The sequence below is a fragment of the Anas platyrhynchos genome, chromosome 5 (genome assembly GCF_047663525.1).
Source record: "Anas platyrhynchos isolate ZD024472 breed Pekin duck chromosome 5, IASCAAS_PekinDuck_T2T, whole genome shotgun sequence".
Taxonomy (NCBI): domain Eukaryota; kingdom Metazoa; phylum Chordata; class Aves; order Anseriformes; family Anatidae; genus Anas; species Anas platyrhynchos.
The window spans coordinates 64,513,670-64,533,439 of NC_092591.1; the positions used below are offsets into that span (position 1 = coordinate 64,513,670).

General features: G+C 35.6%; 1 protein-coding gene and 1 long non-coding RNA gene across 8 annotated transcripts in view; one reads left to right on the forward strand and one right to left on the reverse strand.

Moving 5' to 3' along the window:
• Positions 1 to 5,695: 5,695 nt before the first annotated feature.
• Positions 5,696 to 10,306, reverse strand: LOC140002683 (uncharacterized). Of its 2 annotated transcripts, XR_011809907.1 has the most exons (4): positions 10,211 to 10,306; positions 8,519 to 8,733; positions 7,404 to 7,687; positions 5,696 to 7,111 (listed from the first exon to the last, which is right to left on the reverse strand). It is a non-coding gene; the product is annotated as an uncharacterized lncRNA (long non-coding RNA). The 2 variants fall into 2 exon arrangements; XR_011809906.1 differs by lacking the exon at positions 7,404 to 7,687 and having other exon boundaries at positions 10,211 to 10,301.
• LOC140002678 (uncharacterized) overlaps positions 7,533 to 19,770 on the forward strand; it is a 55,919-nt gene continuing 43,681 nt past the window's right edge. For 2 of the 6 annotated variants that reach the window (XR_011809877.1, XR_011809883.1), the window contains exons 1-2: positions 10,431 to 10,780; positions 10,886 to 10,989. The gene's annotated coding sequence lies outside the window, so the exon portion shown is untranslated. The other 4 variants (XM_072039415.1, XR_011809878.1, XM_072039417.1 and 1 more) reach the window with 4 other exon arrangements.

A 19,770-nucleotide genomic window follows, 5' to 3' on the forward strand; every position in this document is an offset into this window, starting at 1 on the left:
ATTGTAAATACGAATCCCTTTCAAATGCTTTCCATCACCGTTGCAACTTAGAAGGCTAACTTGGCATCTGCATTACCCAGATACCGAGCTCTGGAAGATTTTTCAATTGTAGAAGCTGCATCTTGGTTGCTTAATAAAAAACACTAGCATTTTCTGTTCTTAAATTCTAATTGAAATGTATTGTGATGGTTTCCAATTATCGTGATTGTATGATACTTTTCTTCATAGTAAGTGCAGCCATAGAGTATTACATGAAGTGTAGTTCATAATGATTCAAAAAATCTCTCAGTTAAAAGTTTGTATTAGAAACTAATACTGTGCAAGACATTCTGCAGGAGGCTCTTCTGGCTTGGATCAAAATATGTAAAGGGATATGACATGGTGACACTATATTTCAAATGTCAGTTTGAATAGTCTTTGGCATCATTGATGGAGGCTGTAGTACTGTGCAATGCACTGAAATTAAGCAGAGTCAGTAGATGTTCTGCGGCACTCATAATATACTTCTATTGGCACTCTAAAATCCCTAAATCAGAAATTATGAATAGATAGTGAACAGAGTCTTGTTTCTTGTTTAAATTAAACCTAATATCAAGCACCTTCTTGCTGGTACTTTTGTTCTTGAAAGGACTTCCTCCTCAGTATATATTACCTGTTACCTAATTGTTGATGGTAGTGTGAGAAAAATCTCAATAATTTTATTCAGACAGGATCTTCTGTGAAGCTATTTTATTTGCAATTGCAATGGCGGGCATCCTGCCAATTAGGATATCATAACCTTTATATCATATCATATACATATCATAACCTTTTATTCCCTATTCCCCGACACCTGATCACCTCCCCTGTTTCCTCAGTGGCTGAGTACTACAGGTTCACAAGCTACTCGACGTTCCTCTATACCATATATGTACAATTTTTCAATCAACCCTTTAATTTCTTATTTTTGCTTGTGATCTTTTTTTTATTTTTATTTTTTTTTTTTTTTTTTTTTTTTTACTGTTTTTGCACTGATCATCCTGGTTTTCTCAGTCTTCTATCTTATTTTGGAACAGTGAAGCTTTTAACGGTCCACTTATCTACTTGGCATTTCTCTTTGTTATGACTACACAACTACCTTTGAATACAGAAGTTTTCTACTGCAAAAACAAAACTTAGTTTCTCACAGTGGGAAGTGGGAGACGTAGCTATTCATAAACTCCGCCCAAATTAGACTGTATTTAAGTGAAGAAAGCATGGGACATTCTCGGTAATGTCATACCGCTGTTGTATCTCCTTAGCACTACTGACGTGATTTGTGCTTCATTTGATGTACAGGCTGCCTTATTTATTAGCATTTCTGTTGATGTAACAGTTCTTATGGTTCAGCTGAATCTTATTAGATGACAAAGAACGGCACAGTTCATGAGAAACAGAATAAATTTAGCTGTGAAGTAGGTGAGGCAAGAGGAACGTGAAATTGGTGCAAAGTAAAAGAAGACTGGAGAACAATGTTTGTTTCAAAATAAAGCATAGTTTGATATTGCTTGCCTAACTGACATGACCAGACCTAAAGCTGAGCTTAGATTCAAGTATAGTAATAGAAGAAAATGTTGTGTAAGGGTGCACTGCCTCCAATGCTCTCTTTTTTATTACTTTTTTTAAGTAAAAATGTTCTCAATTCTTAGGATAAATATAAGAGATGTTCTGGGTCAGGTCTGTAATTCTAAAAAGGCGAGGAAAGCAGCTATTATTCACATGGACTTCATTAATAAACGACACCAGCAGTATCTGATCTGTAACAGAGAAATAAATCAGTGCACAGGGGCTCCAGCTCCAGACCTGGACACTCAAAACTTGAAGGTTAGATACCTTTCTGTGCGAACAATTAGCTTGATAATTGATAGTGGATGACAAAGAAAAGTTAACAGTCTCATCTGCTAAAAACCTTGAAATTTTCTAAACCGAGAACAGGTGAGAATAAGGATGAATGTATGTGGCTCACACCCACCTTTGGCAGAAAATCTCTGAGGCTTAAAATGAACTTGGCTTTTAAGAATGCTGGGACAGAATGAAATTTTTGTACAATTTTTGTTCCGATTGGAGAAAACACTAAGTGCTTTTAAAGCAAGTTTTTGTAAAGCAAGAATTGGATGGGCTGTTACTTATCAGAACCCACTGGCTCTTAAGCCTCTAAATACATTACCTTTGTCACTGAAACTTAGATCCAGACATTTTAGAAAACTTAGAAAACTCCTCTCTGCAGTGACCCTTACAGAGACAAAAGTCAGAGACCTTACAATGCTGTTCGGGATTAGAAATATTCAAGGTGGACTTAGTTCATAGAAGTTTAGTTTTGATCCTACTATATCCAGTGAGAGGTAAAAATAGAGAAATTAAAGGTGGAAGACACGTGCTGGGTCATCTATTCAGCTCTCTCAAGACAGAAAATACAATAAAAGTTACTGATGGTGTAAAAGTTCTGCATTTGTAGTCGAATTTGTTAGCACAACAAGATCTGTTCAGTAGGATGCCCCATCGAAGCAGCTGTAAGTAGTTTGCATTATTTCTGGGGCTCCTAAGTGCAATAAAAGACTACAGTGTAACAGGCATGCTAGTGGGAGCTGAGCCTGGCAGGCTGACGTGGGGTTGGTGCCAGCATGGATTCTTTGGAAGAAGGGGTTCAAGGCATTTTCCTTTGCACATTGTTCCATTTGCTAAGTGGTGCCTTCAAGGTGCCTTCCACACACAGAGTGGCTCTGTGGTACATGATGCACAAGACCACTGATGATGTTTACTCCTTTGTAAAGACAGAGCGATGATCAATTGCAGCCTGGGTGCCTTGCAAAGTCACTTGATTTCATTTTGTTCTTTGCAAATTACTGACCATTGCTAATTTTTTACTACATTTAGAAATGTAAACACATAGCCAGCCCTCCAAGAATACCAAGCTTTGGTACTGCTTGGAATTACTTTGCTTTTCATAATAACTTGAAAGCAGGGAGAAATAAATCCATTTGGGTATCCGAAAATGTTACTGGTTACAGGCCTACTAGAGTAAATGTATGTATGAGAAGGCAAATGTGACAGTTTATCATTGCAAGGACTTGGACATAAAGTCATCATCTTCTAAAGGGCCAGTCTGATTTCCAAGTAATTTTGGTACACTAAACAGTAGAAGAGATGTGATAAGCAGATCTAGAATAATCTGTAGTTTAGCTTGTTTATTTCTGAGAATGAACTGGAAAGACTGCTCAAATGTTTTTTTCTGTTATGCTATGTAAGTTCAGAGTTACTTGCTTAAAGTTAACGTGATTGCACTATTTTATCTCAACACAGTGCACCCTTGCTTTGTTTAAATACTGAAGGCACCTCCTTTTCTAGGAATGCTAGTATGCCTTTTGGAATTAAAAAGTTTCTAGTATTTGCCACCGTTAATTGAACTGCATCACTGCTAGAAACTGGATATCATTCACATACCTGAGATGGTATATTATTAGTAGGACCCATTAATTATGCCAATTTGTTAATAATTAAATGAAGTAATGTATGGCTTCCGAAAAACTATTGCAGTAGTTGACATAAACACATTCCGTGATGATAGCAACGCCAAGTTTAAATGCTTCCAAGAAGAATTACTGATACAAATACAAATACCCCCAGTGATCACTGTTTGTGTTTGACAGCTCTATGTAAGTGTGGCAATTACTAGTTTTATTCTCTCTTAACTATGTTTTAAATACCAACTTGAATACTATTAGTACTTTTCTAAAATGCTGCAGAAAACTGTTCCTGGGCTATAAGACTTTGCAGCACAAAATATAGGAGTTGCATGCTACATAATACAGAAAATCTCAGAAATTCCCATCATGCTCAAATCAAAGAGAACCACTTGGATTTATCAAGCCTGTTCACATACTGACATTGTTATGCACTGAAAGTGGTGAATTGTGCTTGTGAATTAACTTGTTCCTATCAAAAGCAGAAAACAAGAAAAAAAGAGATCTTGGTTTAAAAAGGGGGAGAGTGTTTCTTGCATTTGAATGCATAGTAAGATTTGCTTATTAAGTATTTCTGTTTAATCTCAGTGCTAGCAAGAAAGTTCTGCAACTGCAGAAAAACAGACATTTCAGAAAACAGCATTACTGCTTTGCATATGTCTTATCTACACTAGAAATATAGTTTCTCCACCTTAATGTCAGTTTACTTAGGTCTGTTGTATCGCCTCAAGAGTTTCAAGCTACTCTGTAACGATTAGTACTTTTAATTCTATTCTGCAAGGATCACTATGTAGGTGATGACTTATTTGCAGTTCATAGTGATAATGACATTTAAATGATAATGTAATATTCATAAATGAAATAATGACAAAATTGGTCTGAATGCTATAAATATTGCAACTGAGGGAAAACAAAAAATACCAGGATATAAATTACCAAAATTCCTGTTATTCTTGATGTGACAATATGAATACGAAGATGAATGTAGATATGAAATACATTTGGTTACTGATAACTAGGTTGCAGGCAGATTCCAGAGTTTATATAGTTACATGTTTAATTTTGGTTTGAATTTCTGTAAGGCATAAGTGCTGCTAATCATAGTGATTTTGAATGGATGTGCACATCACTGGCAGTTTTGAATGCCAGGTCACTCGAATCCAAAAGAAACACAGTTAACACTGCCTACAGGCAGGGCTGTGAAGCTAATGCAATTTTCTTAGTTTGTAGTTGTAGGAATTTCCAAGAGAACTGATGGAACATGGGGAACTCATCTGGGTCATTCCTTTAGTAGACTGGGTTTCAGTTAATGTATGTGAAGTTCGGGGCCAAAATTAGCTGTTTGTTGTCAGAATTTTCTTAACAACTCCAGGTCCTTCTGAAGAAAACTGAACTGAGAAACTTTGAAAATGAAGCCATTTACTTTGGCAACCTTATATAAATTTTGACTCTGTGAAAAAAATATTCATCCTAATTGATGTTGTTTAACACATGAATAATTCTAGCGATTTGTTTTGGTGACTGGGCACTTTTTATTTTTTTAGTGTTATGAACTAAGACAGGAAGCATTGGACATAATTTTTAAACAAATAGAACATCTAAATATATGCAAATATGATAGGAGGGATTTCTTTTCAAGTGAATCAGTACTAAATAGAAAGCATATGTCTAAGCTTTGAGAATGTATTTCTGTTTCTGTAGTTGCAAGGATAAGACTAATTAGGCCTGTTACACAGTAATGCAATTAAATCTTCTGTTCTCAATGTTAAGTAAAATCTGTTTCCCTGCTATGTGTAGAGACTGTGATGAAAAAGGAAATCTTCTCAGTGTTTCTAATCCAGAGTAATTTGGCTGCAGCATCTTTCTCTGGATTAGAAAATGAAGCTCATGTGGCGTTCATTGCCTGGAAAAGGAAAAATGGTAATAGGATGCAGAAGCAACTGTGCTCAAGAGCAAAAAAGTTTTTCCATTACCTAACAGCAGCAACAGCCATTTCTTGGAGATGCTCATTAGAGAACACAGCAAGGCAGAAAAATGGTAAAAGGAAAAAGAATAAATGTATGAATGAAAGACTCAGGATTCCCTAAAAATGCACAGGGCTGTTACAAACTAGATAAACAGATGCTGTAAATGGCAAACAGATTTAAATAATTATTTCTTCATTTGATCCATATTTATAGGAGATTATAACCGATTATCCAGCAGAAAAATCAAAATAATTTTTCAATGATCTCAGAAGGAAACATTTACTGTGCTTTTAGCTCATGGCAATGTTGTCTTACTGCGTAAAAACAATGCTGCTGAAGACAAAATAATAACAAATTCTTATTCTCATCTGCCTTGCCAAAGTGTGTGTGTGTGGTTGGAATTTAGGAACTCAGCTGAGAAACCATATTTAACTCAATGGAGAGGGGTACATGGCAAGTGCCTGATTAAACTATAATGAATGACAAAGGTGAAACCATTTCTGTTCCTAGAGCTGGAATGTCTTGTCTGTAAAACTTGACAGACGTGTGGCAAGAAATAAAAAATAAAAAATAAAAAATAAAAAAAATTTTAAAAAGTTTTCATTCTTCACTTAGGGGAAAGTAATCTTCAGTTCAGATGGCTTATGCTTAGTATTTCTGTAAGTACTCAGTTTTCTTACTCAGAACTCCGTAAGAACTGAGACATGTGTTGAATGTTCCCAAATGAAATTTTTGACTTTCAAGGCATTCAGAAGCCAACTACACTAAGTTGCTCTTGCAGAACAGTCTCACACTTTGTAGCCTAACACTCATGATGGAGCAGAGGATAGGTTTTAGTTTATATGTATAACTTCTCCTTCTGTCCTCGGTGCCTCACTTCACCAGAGAGGACTCCTCAGATGTAGTTTTCCAGCTTCTTTGCAGTGACTTGGCAGCATGCAGGAGCCTGAAGAAAATTTAAGGATGTAACAAACAGTAACTTCTAGGGTTGCTCCTTAACTAACAGCTTGAGGATACACTGCCTCGTCTGTCATCAGAAGGTACGCAAAACATCCTGTTGTGCCCCTGTTTTGATTGAGCAACTGGTTTATGTCACTATCTCTGTTTAAATTTTCACTGTGTGGAAAAGGCAACAAGCAGAAGGAGGAAGTCATCTTGTTCTCTGGGGTACAATTACTGAATAGACTTTGATCAAAAGACCTTGCCCATCTGCACGAAAGGTTTAAGAAATTTCATTTATGCATCCTCAATCCAATAATCCACATAGAAGGCATTTTCAATATTATGTTATTGACAAGTGTCACACCGGTTTGCTGTATCCCTCAATGTCTTTATGATTAAATCTGGTAGAAGAAAAATCCCATGCCCTTTCCTTTGAAAGGCAGTTAGAAGGGAAGGAGATATATTTCTTTTAAAATAGCAAAAACAAGAAGATGCACCGTGGACCACTGTTGCAGCTGTAAGCAAAGCAATATGAAATCTCACATTGCCTGTTTTCCAGATGTTTGATGGTAAGATCTTTCTTGCCTTGGTTTCTGAAGTGAGAAGTTTCACCAGGTGTGGAGAATTTCTGCTCTTCTACTCAACCATTGTACCATTATCCCAGGGACCAAGCGCTGATGTAGCAAACCGTCCTCTGCTTCTTAATCACAAAGATCAACCAGTCTGTAATTCAAAACACACACTGCATCACGCTAGGTAAGGGCCAGGCTTTTATTTGTATTAGTATATCAATTCTGGGATGTTATATATTTTAATACTCATTTACTAGCAATAAGTAGAACCATGCATAGAAATAACATGCTAAGCAGGTTATTTCAAGTTCTGAAAGCTGAAGTAACTTTTTGGCTTTGAAGCTGATTGCTAATGCTCTTATCTTTAAGCAAAGTGTAACAGAATCACAGAATTGTAGGGGTTGGAAGGGACCTCCAGAGATCATCGGGTACAACCCACTTACCAAAGCAGTTTCCCTAATGCAGGTTGCCCACCTAGGAATCCAGACAGGTCTTGAATATTTCCAGAGAAGGGAGACTCCACAACCTCCCTGGGCAGCCTGTCCCAGTGCTCCATCACCCTCACCGTGAAGAACTTCTTTCGCATGTTGGTGCGGAACTTCCTGTGATCCATTTTGTGGCCATTGCCCCTTGTCCTGTCCCTACAGACCACTGAAGAGAAGTTGGCCACATCCCTTTGTCTTCCACACTTCAGGTATTTATAAACATCTGAGATCATTTATTGTACCTGAATAAAAAGTCATGTAGCAAGTTTTGGGGGGGGGTGGGGGGACACGACACATGGATGGATGGACGGACATAGTATTAGAGCCACAGAGAGAAGCTGAATACACACCAGGTAGTAATACGTGATTCTTATTTATACCGCATTGGCAGTGGAGATAAGCAAGGTATGAATTTGTATCTACATAACAGATATTGTATTGTTTCAGTCACAATCCTGTGACAACACCACTGAAAAAGATACTGGCAGGGGAAATGAAATTAATCCATTAATTAACATTAAACATAACTAATTAACATTAACTTCACTTTGCCAGACCACTATTGAATTATTTTTATACTGACATTACATTAGTAGGGTCATTTAACCACAGACATCTTCTTTCTTTTGCCAGACAACTAGTTCTAAGTTAGAATCCTAAACCTAGCCTCGGAAACACCTTTCCCAAAGCCAGCAGCACGGTCTAACATGCCCATGTAACCTCTCATATGATTGTTTTAAGACGTGATAAAAGCTAATAACAAGGAATAAACTGATTGTTCTGAGGCATTTGACAAAGATCAATAAGAAGAAATAAAATAAAAAAAAACAACCATCACACATGCAAAAATAAATGAGAACCTGTAGTCAGCCTTATTAGATGGCAAATTCTGCTGACTACTATGATAGAGAACTATTAGGCAGAAAACCTAGCACATGGATAATTTCACTAGTATCAATAGAATTTTGTTTATAACTGAGTTGATTTTTGCTCTCTAGTATGTAATATACACAGATTAAGTGCTAATGGAGAGCTTACTGCTGCATTAGACAAAAGGTTACTGAGAAGCTTACATTCAGCAAAAGAATTCACAATTGGGTATTGAAGTTCTTCAGCTTCTGCAATGAATGAAGTTATGCTAAATCAAAAAAGCAAGCACCCTGTTAAGAATTTCTTCTGAAGAAATAAGTGGCAAGTATTGAATAGGATCTTTTTTCTCTTGCCTTGAATACAAAATGGTAGCTCATTTAGAAGCAATCGGACCAGGTGAGTTGACACTTGAGTCCACCTGCAAAGACAGAGAAAATGTCTTTCATATGGATGTAACAAACACTTCTGTTACTGCAAACAGACGTAATGAATTTCTCGAAACACTGGAAGACCACAAATACAGAACAGTAATAAAAAATAAATTTGATCTTCAGTACTATCCATCCTTCTTTCTCAGGCAATTTTATAAGATCATTTGAGCCACTATCTACCCTCACAGCATTTGTATTTAATTAATGTCGTTTTTTCAAGTAATGTTTTATGCAACTTAAACATGCATATCCTCCTTAACTTTCTTTTAATGTACTAGTTGAGCTAGGGAAAATACGTACATAAAGCTGATGTCAGCACAACAGAGAAGGTCATGTAGATGCTTTTGGCTCTCACCCCCAGGATTAATTTGTTGCCATGTCATCAAAATTAACAGTGGAAAAAAATACATTATTCAATCAGGAAATTATACTACTAGTGCTGAATGAATCTCCTCAAATTTATTACATACATGGATTTAACGTGGGTTTTTTTTTGTTTTGTTTTGTTTTTTTCAAAGATTCTGTTCAGCCAGGATTAAAATATACATATATGGAAACTTGCTTCCGCTTGCAGGTCCACATGTAATTGTTTTTCATCTCATGAACTGCTTGATATTCTGAAGAAAACACATGATATGTAGAATGTTTTCATTTTGAAAATCATCCATCAATCTTACAGTAACAACAACATATGTCTCTCTAAATACTGTAACACATTTATATTGCTTTAGCCTTACATTACACTAAATCTTTGTTGTCCTACACACTGAATTCACACCAGTAGATCATCAGCTGGTCATTTTGTTAGCTAAGCAGCACTTCATCTCTTAGTTCATTGTCAGCCTGAAAGTTAATTACACTATTGTGGTATTATATTTCTGGTATTTGGGCCTCATAAAAACATAGGGGCAAAAGCAAAGCTAGAGTTTCTGTTCCAAAAGAAGGACAGATCACTCACATTTAACGATTCTCAAATCAATATCTGCTGTTTATTTCTGTGGGAGTCCTGACATGAGTAATGCTGGTGAACAGTGCAAGTACTTGAAGAAATACAGCTAAAATACCACACACAAATTAGTGCCACCTTCTGAATCTTTACCAAACTACAGGTATCAGAAAATACTATGTAATCCTGAAATAATAGTTTTCCAGGAAAAATATCAAATATGGACACAAAACAGAAAAAGGTTCTGTTCAGTAAATTTTTTTAGAATCAGTTACACCACTATATTTTGATTTCTGTCTTAAAATAAGAGCTTTCATTCTTACATGGTTTTTAAGGATTTCAGGAAAAGCAATAGTAATTAGGAGCCAGAGCAATTGCATCCGCATAGAGCATATCCTTGCTTTACACTCCCTTATAGCTCCTGACTCTAATGAGTACAGCCATTATACTTCATTTTTTTCCTTTGAGTAAATCTAGCAAAAGTGAACATAAATTACTAACTGGTTTACTGTACTGACCTACTCACTTAAATTAAGAAGTTTTCAGATTCTTAAAAGCAATAAGATTTTTGCTGGAGCAAACAAGCAAAAAGTCATTCTCCCCAAAGAAACACATTTGTAAAGTGTACCAGGTGTAAGGAGTTAGATATGATGGCACAGCTGCAGGAGCTAGAGCTTGTTTGGGGCTGGAGAATGGTGCAGCTTGTACAAAACAAGTACTTGAACAAAAAAGGTGTAGTGTGAGAGGGAAAAACAAAGTATTGCCTAGTGATTTGTGAATAACTTATTTGTCCTCAGCACTACTAGGGTGACGTAGTAGCGGATACCTTCTAGTTTGAGTTACTCCAAATCCTAGCTGTCCTGGAAAGAAAATGGACTGGCTGACTTCTGGAAAGCAAGTCACCACACCGGTGCTAGTGACTACAACTAAGCCCTCCTGCTCTCTGAGCAGGGCAGCAGAATTTGTGTAGTTATTAACGCTTTCTAGTTCAGCCTGCTCCTAAACTGAAACATATACAAAAAGGACTGAAGGGTGATGAGCTAGTCGTTACTAAGGAGTCCTTTTTTAAAGTGTCTGATATTATGATTGTATGTACTTTTCTGCTTGCATTGATTCACTTTTTTGTTTCCTTTGTTTGGCTTTTAAAAGTAATGTTTTTAATAAGTACTAAGTGGTGGTCATTTTGTTTGTAGGTCCTGCTGGTTGCATTAGATTTTTTTCCATTCTTGCAAGTTAGAACCCTGAGAAGTTACTCAGAAGTCCTTACTGTATGAGAAGATGGGAGAGAGGCAACAAGGTTAGTAGCTTGATCAGTATCTTCTTTTCTTTTCTTTTTTTTTTTTTTTTTTTTTTTTTTTAACGCTGTGTTTCACTGTGTTTTGCAAGCGTTGCCTTTATAGTTTTGAGAGCTTCAGCATGCAGAATGACTGAACTTCATTTCCTGTGTAATGTCACAACTGATAGTATGATAGCATTCACACTAAAAATCAAAATACGCTGAGGTGATTTAGAAAACCTGGAAGTACAGGATAAAGTTGCTATTTTATCAAACTAAAAAAAAAAAAATTAAAAGTCTATCTGTTACATACACAAAGAGACCAAACAAAATTATCACAAGTTTTTACTTTTTTTTTTTTTTTTCTTTATTATCATTCTTTCCCACTTGGTAACCTATTACATTACTGTCCAGATAACTAAGTTGTGTAAAATTTTGCTGATGATAGTAATAGTGTGGTGAGCCTCTTCTTTGTGGTTGTAGTTGTCTCAGTCCAGATGAGAGAACAAGATGTTGGCCTTCAGGCTGTTTCCTGAGTTTCTGATGGGTATGGAAGTATGAGATGAATTTTAGTTCTTGTAGATAAATCAGTGTGTCCAATTTAGCTACCCTATTGTGAGAGATAACTTTTTTTATTTTCTTACTTTGTTTTCCTCAGAATGCCTTTTTTTTTTTTTTTTTTTTTTAAGCTCTCTGAAGTCTTTGTCTTTTAAGTCTGTGATAATGACTATTTCTAAGGAAAAGGTTCAAGTGCAAGGATTCTTTAATCTTTTAGATACACGCAGCTGGTTATCACTAGTTGCCTTGTCATGTTGACACTTGTTTTGTACTTGTTGAGAAAGCTTAGTTTAGAATTTACCACTGCCTCATTGAACAATTAATTTAGAAGTAATGAAATACTGCTGCAGTAGAACATAGAGATTTAAGCTGTATAAAATTTAATGTGTGTGTAAAACTGTGTCACAATTCTATACTGTTGCTTCTGTGTTGTTTTCTTTATGATACAATAAACTTTGAAACCAGAAAGAGCTATTATTCAGGTAAATAAATAAGATGAGAACCTTTCTTGGCGATGAGTGATACTTCATACAGTTGCTACATGTGCAATTAACCTTTTACTAACTTGCCTCTAGGATGCATGCCTAAGGTTTTGAACTGAGAAACTGAATGTAGACTTTATCACAGTATGGGTTTTCATGGCTTACATGATTTACTCTGCTGAGTGTAAATGTATAAGAAAAGAGTTAAACATGTTGCTCATATTTTGCAGGATTTATCTTACTTCACAAAACATGTTCTAAATCATTTGTTTTTGTATTTTGCCTCAGCTGAACAAGGGTCACATATGTGGTCATAAAAGCATGTAAACAGGAACCTGTTTTTTTTTTTTTTTTTTAAGCTGATCTGTAAATAGACTTAGAAATCATAGTAATACATTTTCTTAAAGTAGTAGTTAAAAAAGAACAACTTCTTGACCTGATTGTAGAAGACTAAAAAATTATTGTAGTTTCTTCATTTTATGACTATTAGTATAGGTGTCCTATGCAGCAATTACTTGGTATAAATAGATATTTTTGTGGACGCGAAGATGTATTAGAAATGTAGTGTTTCTTTGAAACAACCTAGCAGTGTATCTATATCAGACAACTATCGCAGATTTTCAAAATTTCTGGCTTTGGTAAAGCAAAGATATTCCAACATGGTGTAATGGATCTTACTGTGCAGGCACAGTGAAAACAGGCATGATTTGGCCAATTATGTTATGCTACTATCTCCTGATGTCGTAGCTTATGAAGCTGCTTATAGGCTTCTCATTGACACTGGTCATATAGGAGGGTACAGGTTTCATTAGTACTTTCTTTTTTTTTTTTTTTTTTTTTTTTCCTTTTCTCTAATCAGGCAGTCATTGCTTTCTGGAGACCAAGACTGAACAGACTTGGCATTCTATATCTAGGTGGCTGTTACAAGGTGTATGATTTTCTGTTTACTCTGTTTTGGTATGTGCCCTTTTATATACTTTTATTCTCATTTTTTCACAGGCTTCTGTTGTCTTTTCCATGCTTAAATATATCTGCTTTGCCATATATTCTGGATAATACAAAACATTTATGTTTATCATGAAATTAATACTGAGTCATATGACAATTGTAATCTCATTCTTGAGTACATGAACCTGAAATCTTATCTGCTGTAACAATGAAAAGGTGAAGTTACAATGAAACATCCTTGTTGATGCTGAGCTAGGGTTTCTAACTTTCTTTGTATCAGAGCTGAAAATTATAGAAAGAGAAAATGTTGCTCTGTTATTTCTCTAGACAATTCAAGGTCCAGCCTCAACAATTCAGAGATATTTTTGAGTAACACTGTGAGGTTCATTAAAACTAAGAGATCTCTGTATAGCTCGTTATAGTAGACTGCTGTTCTCATATGGGGGATTTTTTGTATTTTACACATAAAATAATGCAGAAGTTGATAATGGACCTAGAGAATTGCACTGCATAGCCTCTGCCTCGTGTTTTGTCCAGTCTGTGAAACTAAGGGTTCAGGGTCCTGTAAGAGGAGTTTTGATATATACACACAGTTACTGTTGAGCAAGGAATTTAATTTTCTGACCTTTGAATAGCTCTCTTTGCATCCTAAACTGTCATTTTATGTAACTGTGTTATAGGAATAGGTCATTTTTCATGAAGTTTGGACTCATTAATTCTGTTAAGTGCAGTGATGTGTGAGATGACGGCAGTATTCCATGCCAAGTAGTATATGAATTCTGAGAGAGGGATGCTGCAGCATTATTTGATGTCCAAAGCCATTTTTTAATTAGAAAGCAGAGCAGTAATGATACATGATTGTTTTGACCAAGGAGTTGATAGATTGGGCCTAGCATCACTGGCAGCACAGAGTGTAGAATACAAATGGTTAAGGTTGAAAGAGACCTCTGGAGGTCATTTGCTCCAACCCCCCTGCCCAAGCAAAGACACCCACAGCAGGTTGCTCATGTCCATGTCCATGTGGCTTTTGAAGATCTCCAAAGAGGGAAACTCTACGGTGTTTCTGAGCATGCTGTGCCAATACTCTGTTACCCCACGTTAAAGCACCTCCTGATACTTAGAGCTTGCGTTCCAGTTTGTACCCATTACCTCTTATCCTGGCACTGAAAAGAGTCTGTCTGTTGTCTTTGCACATTCCCTGTAGGTATTTATACATATTTATGAGATCCCCCCTGAGCCTCACTTTCATCAGGATGAAAAGTCCTGGTTCCCTCAGCCTGCCCTTGTAGGAGAGGTGTTCCAGTCCCTTGATCATCTTGGTGAGTTGGACTCTTTCCAGTAGTTCCACAGCAGAGGTAAAAAAAAAAAAAAAAAAAAAAAAAAAAAAAAAAAAAAAAGTGTAATAGAGGTAAATGTCCATAGTGGAGGTAAAATAGCAGAGGTAAAATTCTGATTTTGTCTTCTTACAGTGTCTTCTCAAATTCTGCAAACCTCATGAAAGCTTGCTAATAAGCAGATGCTAGCTACATACTGGATTTCTCTACTGCTTTTTTTTTTTTTTTTTTTTTTGTTAGAGATTCCTACCTATACAGTAGTTTTATTTGCTTGCATGTCACTTTACCAGTTGGACAATAACAATGATTCATGTGCTTTAATTTGGAAAAGTACTAAAGCACTTCTTGTATCTTTTTCCTCATCCTCAATCAGAAATTGAATTATGTTCTGATAGTGAATATGTTCATTGAAGAAATCAGTATTAATTCATGTTAAATGTTAACACAAACTCTCAACAGTCTTCAAATCACATAACCACTATGAGCACTCTTCTAGATTCACAAATCCTTTAGGTTAAATTGAAAAAAAAGAACACCACCAAAAAAAAAAAAAAAAAAAAAAAAACTTTTTCAATGTCAGATGATACTATAAAGTATTTCACTTTAAGTTTAAAAACATAAGATTAATTTCAGGGCTGCCATCTTTGTAACTTTCCTTGCGAATATAAAACATTTTTACTAAACCTGAAATGTATTTTCCAAAACAAAGAATATGGCTTATTGCTGGGGTGGGCCTCACTGTTGAAATGTTGCAGTTTATGCAATACTTAAAAGGCATTCCAAAACTCATTTTATTGAATATAAGTTATGGTCCTCTCTGAGTTAAAAAAAAAAAAAAAAAAAAAACCAATTTCAGCAATTGCCTTGTGTGACTTCACTTCTCCTTCCTTGGATAATGACATCAGAGATTTTTTTGTGATACTCAAGGGGGATTTCCCTTAGGGAATTTCCTGTATCAGAAAGCAAGTAGATGGATAAATCTGTAGAGCAGAGTACAAGCAGGTTTCTTGAAAATATGCTGACTCAATGTCTTTTAAATTCTTGGTTTGTCTTTTTATATGCCTGAAAAATACTTGAGAACCAATCAGAAAATACATCCCTCAAGGGAAGCAGAGATTTTGCATCTGAATTAAAGTGGATGAAGTAAGAAGGCAGAAGGTGACTCATCCATTCACGCATGTCACAAACTCACTGTACATTAGCTTTGCCTTTTTTCTTAAGTGTTAGAAAAATGCAGTCTTCTGGAAGGCATACTTTTGTTTGCCTAAATGTTACAGGTTGAATGCAAGAATCATCTTTTAAAGATTAATTTTTACATTGTGTGTAGTAGAACGGCTACTTATGTCCTTCAAAGTCCTTAAATTTGTGTTGATGTGAAAAGGATTAAATCTTTCAACAGGGAAATAAATAAAGAAAAGCTGATAAACCAATTAAAAACAGCATGTAGGGATTTCTTTAGAAGGTCTATGTATTATGGCATAAAAATGTCATTAAGCACAGTATGGAACTGCAAATGGAAATAGTTCTGCAGTAGCACAATAATAGAGAAGTAGTTGGAATTAAAGTGGGTGAAGAACACAGATTAGTCCTCCTGGAAGAGCAAGGAAAAAATTGATACATTCAAAGCTATAAGGGCATAATGGAAAAGTACTGTGTTTCACCTGATGCAGTACTCCTGAAGGAAAAATGTTTCTCAAAGGTGTGTTTTTGACATACTTTGTTAGACCTCTTGCTAATAGAATCGAGAGGTGACCCTGTTCTTGCATAGTTCAGCAAGTCTCTGTTCATATGTGCAAGTCTGAAGCTGTGAAATAGTTGGATGAAATGTAAATATCAGTAAGTGGCATTGAAAGAGCAATTCAAAAATTCAAACAAAATATGTGTCCTTTAGCTGAATTAAGCTCTGGATCTAAATTTGGAGAGTGGCTTTCTTGTTTAAATGGAGAAATAAGCTTTCAGTGCCAAATTCTTTTGAAGTTCAGGTAAGTTCAGATCATCTAAGTCATGCAGCTGTAAAAATTTTATGAGTAATAACATAAGAAGGATGAATAATATAAGAAAGAGGTGCTTACAAAAGTGATAAAAGGTACTATGCTTGCCCCTTAGATTTTGCAATCAAAATTAAACTGACATGACTTACTGATAATAAATACTTCCAGTGTAGATCTGAGCACAGAAGTGGCTGGTAGAGGTGTGTTTTTTGTTTGTTTGTTTTCTAGTCTGCTATCTTTCAAATAGCCACAGAAAAGTGAAGGTAAAGAGGATTAAGGGAAGAATGCTTATACTTACCTATGTCAGTTTGTAAGTGGTTCAAATATCAAGCCTAGCCCATTTTATTTTGACAGGATTACTTGCATGCAGTTAATTTTCCTATCTACCCTTCATGCTACAAGCATGCTGTATTATGATGATGTAGATGTCACTGTAATTCTAAAGTTGTAGAAGGACCCATCCTTCAGTGTTAGTGAGTTGTTGGCTTAGAGTGGAAAGACTGAAATATCTTTATCAGCTGATCCTTCAGCTAATTGTCCTTCCACTTCAGAACACTTCTAAGTATAAGTTCTGCACTGGCAAATACATTTAATGACTTTGTTACTGCTGAAATGCCAAAGCTTTCTTTAATATCCCCTTTAGTGACTGATTTTACTTTTTCACACTGTGTATGATACACTCGAAAGGAAAACTGCAACTGTGAATCCTTGTCATCATTCTCCAATGGCTGAGGGAGGGTTTAGCTAGTTGTCACCTTGCTTTCCTGTGTCAACTCACCTTGCTTTCCTGTGTTGCTCTGCATAACAAGGCAGAGCTTGTTAATACCATGAATTCTCTTCTCCATTATCCAGGTAGTAAAGCATATAGTTTCCAATGGCCTTTATTTCTGGGTTTTGGAGGACAAGAATTTGTCTTCCGGTGTTCCTTCTCCTGACCTTTGAATTAATAGTTTTGTCCCCCTTTTTCCCTTTCTTTTGGGTGGGTGGGGAAGGTGTTGGGACAAAGACCCATCTATGATCATTTGGGAAGGAAAAAAATGAGAAGTGGAAGAATCATGAAGAAACTTGCCACAGCAAAAAAGATTAGTGCTCTGGAAACAGTTAAAATACATCTGTACTTCAGCAGCTTATTAGAAAACTACAGTTCTTCATGAAAAATTCCAGATAAATTAAAAAAAAAAAAAAAAAAAAAAGTGAATCAGCCCTCCTTGGGTTCTTTGTTGCTAAGCCCTTAACTGTCTAGCAATATTTTTAATTTATAATATTTCTCATATTTGTGGGGGGTGACTATAAGATGGACTTGAAGTTTAAATCTTAGTTGGAATTTTCAGTTTTGAAATCAATAAACAATCATTTGTTCTTTTACTTCTTTTGAAGCTGTAGCAAATTATTGAGGTAATTCTCTGTTAAAAGTATTCCAAAATGCCTGATAACTCAGAGTAAGGATTGGTATTACTATGCAGTGAAGGTAGATGGAATATGGGCAAAGCAGATGTCAGCAAGTACAGGTTGATTGCTCTTTCTCTCTCCCTCCCTCTATCTTCACTTGCCCCTTCCTTCTTTGAGGTAGTGCTGACTATAGTTCTAAACCAAGTATGTCCTCAAATTGTGGCATGCATTTCTCTGAAACATTTATAAGTTCAATTGAGTAACAAAAGTAATGTGATTACAGTAATGATGACAAAAATTGTATCTCTGTATAGCTTGCTAAATAAGTAGCATATTTGATACGGAAAAGTACCTCTATCATTACTTGATCTATGCTCAAAGAACTATAGTTATCTATAGGAAATACTTGAGTACCACTCCATTTCTATACATTTTCTGTTTATAAAATTTGAAGTATATGTAATTTTATTTTTTTTTTCTTCTCATGTATGCTTTTGCATTTTGTATTGCTAGGGAAATTGTGTAAAAGGAAAACCTGTATTTCTTAACCAGTATCTTACTTTTTCCTTTGAAATCCTTTTTCCCAGAGATGACATTGAAATAATCAAGGGCTTTATTTCAGATAACATCCCAATTACTCAACAGTATTCCTTTCTTTTAATTCAACAAGTCAGACTTTTCACCATGCAAAATAGCATCTCGGATTATTTCTGAAAGAACATATGCTCTAAACAGTGACTTATGAAGGATAACTTAAAATGTTTTAGTTAATATGTGCATGTACCTATCGCACAAAATATTAAACAGAGGAGACATAATACTTTAATTTTGTACTCTTTATTGTTTTAAAGACTGTAGAAGGGCTCCTTTACTTTTAAATTAGTATTAGATGCTTTTAGAGCTGAAGTGGTAGCAAGAGCCTAAGCTTCCCTTCACTGTTTTCCAGATATGAACTAAATAATGAGTTAATAATAATGAGCTAAAATAATCCAGCAAGCCATTACGTTGGTTTTTTTTGTTTGTTTGTTTTTACACCCAGTTGTTTTATTGCTTGGATGCAATAAAACATATCTTTGTTAGTGCTTTCATTAGTAGTATCTCATATATGAGTTTTCTTTGTCACCAAACTGGACAAATATTTCACTGATGAATTCTACAGTTAGCAGCAAATTGTGTTTTTCATGAGCATAAACTGACAGAGGGAAATCGGGTAACTTTGCATCTGGCCATCTGCTGGGGATCAGGCAATACTCTTGATTCATATTATTATTCTGTCTTGTTAATGTCTGGAGAACAGTCTGCTTTGTGTTTTCCATACACAGAAAATAAGCCCTCTGTTTTTGGTCAGGAAAGCGTAGTTTGGAATAAGGGATACCAATAGGAAATGAAATTGGGAAATATTGATATCCAAACAAGGGTGAGCTGGTAAAAGGATGTACTTTTAATCTTTTAAGACCAAACCTCATAGTAAAATTGCAGAATTCTGTACATTACAGAAACTTCTCTAAATATATCAGAATTTCTAAATGGTCTGTATTTGTTACGATGCATTTAGATGCCACTGTCTAGAGGTTAGTTTTGCATGAGACATACAGTGAAAATGCCACTCTTCTACTGTAGTTAAAGTTAGAGGTAGCCTTAATTAAAAAACAGTGTGTGCTCAGTGCCTTCATCATCCCAATGTCATCTTTCATTGGGGGCTGGGATTTAATAAGCAGAACACATTGTCAAACTTGGAGTGAATATGCTTTCATTTTTTGAAAGAATGCTTTTTTTTAATTTTATTTTGTGAGCTTTACTAGACCTATTTTTCCACTTACGTGTCAAAAGAGCTGAAGATTGTGAAGCCTGCACAGTTTAACTCTTTGTGAGAATGTGTGAAGAGTAATTAAGCACAAAGGGGATGATGCTAAGGAAAATCGGTTTTCTGTTCAGTTTGATTGGCAACGTAGGTATTGGGACCTGACTTTGCTCTAAGTTTCCATTGAGAGATTATCAGAAATTTTGAAAAGGAATGACATCAGAGATTTGGGTCCAAGCAGTTAGAAGATTGCTTTTGTTTGATGTGAGAATGTAAAAAGGAAGAACTAAAATAAGCTG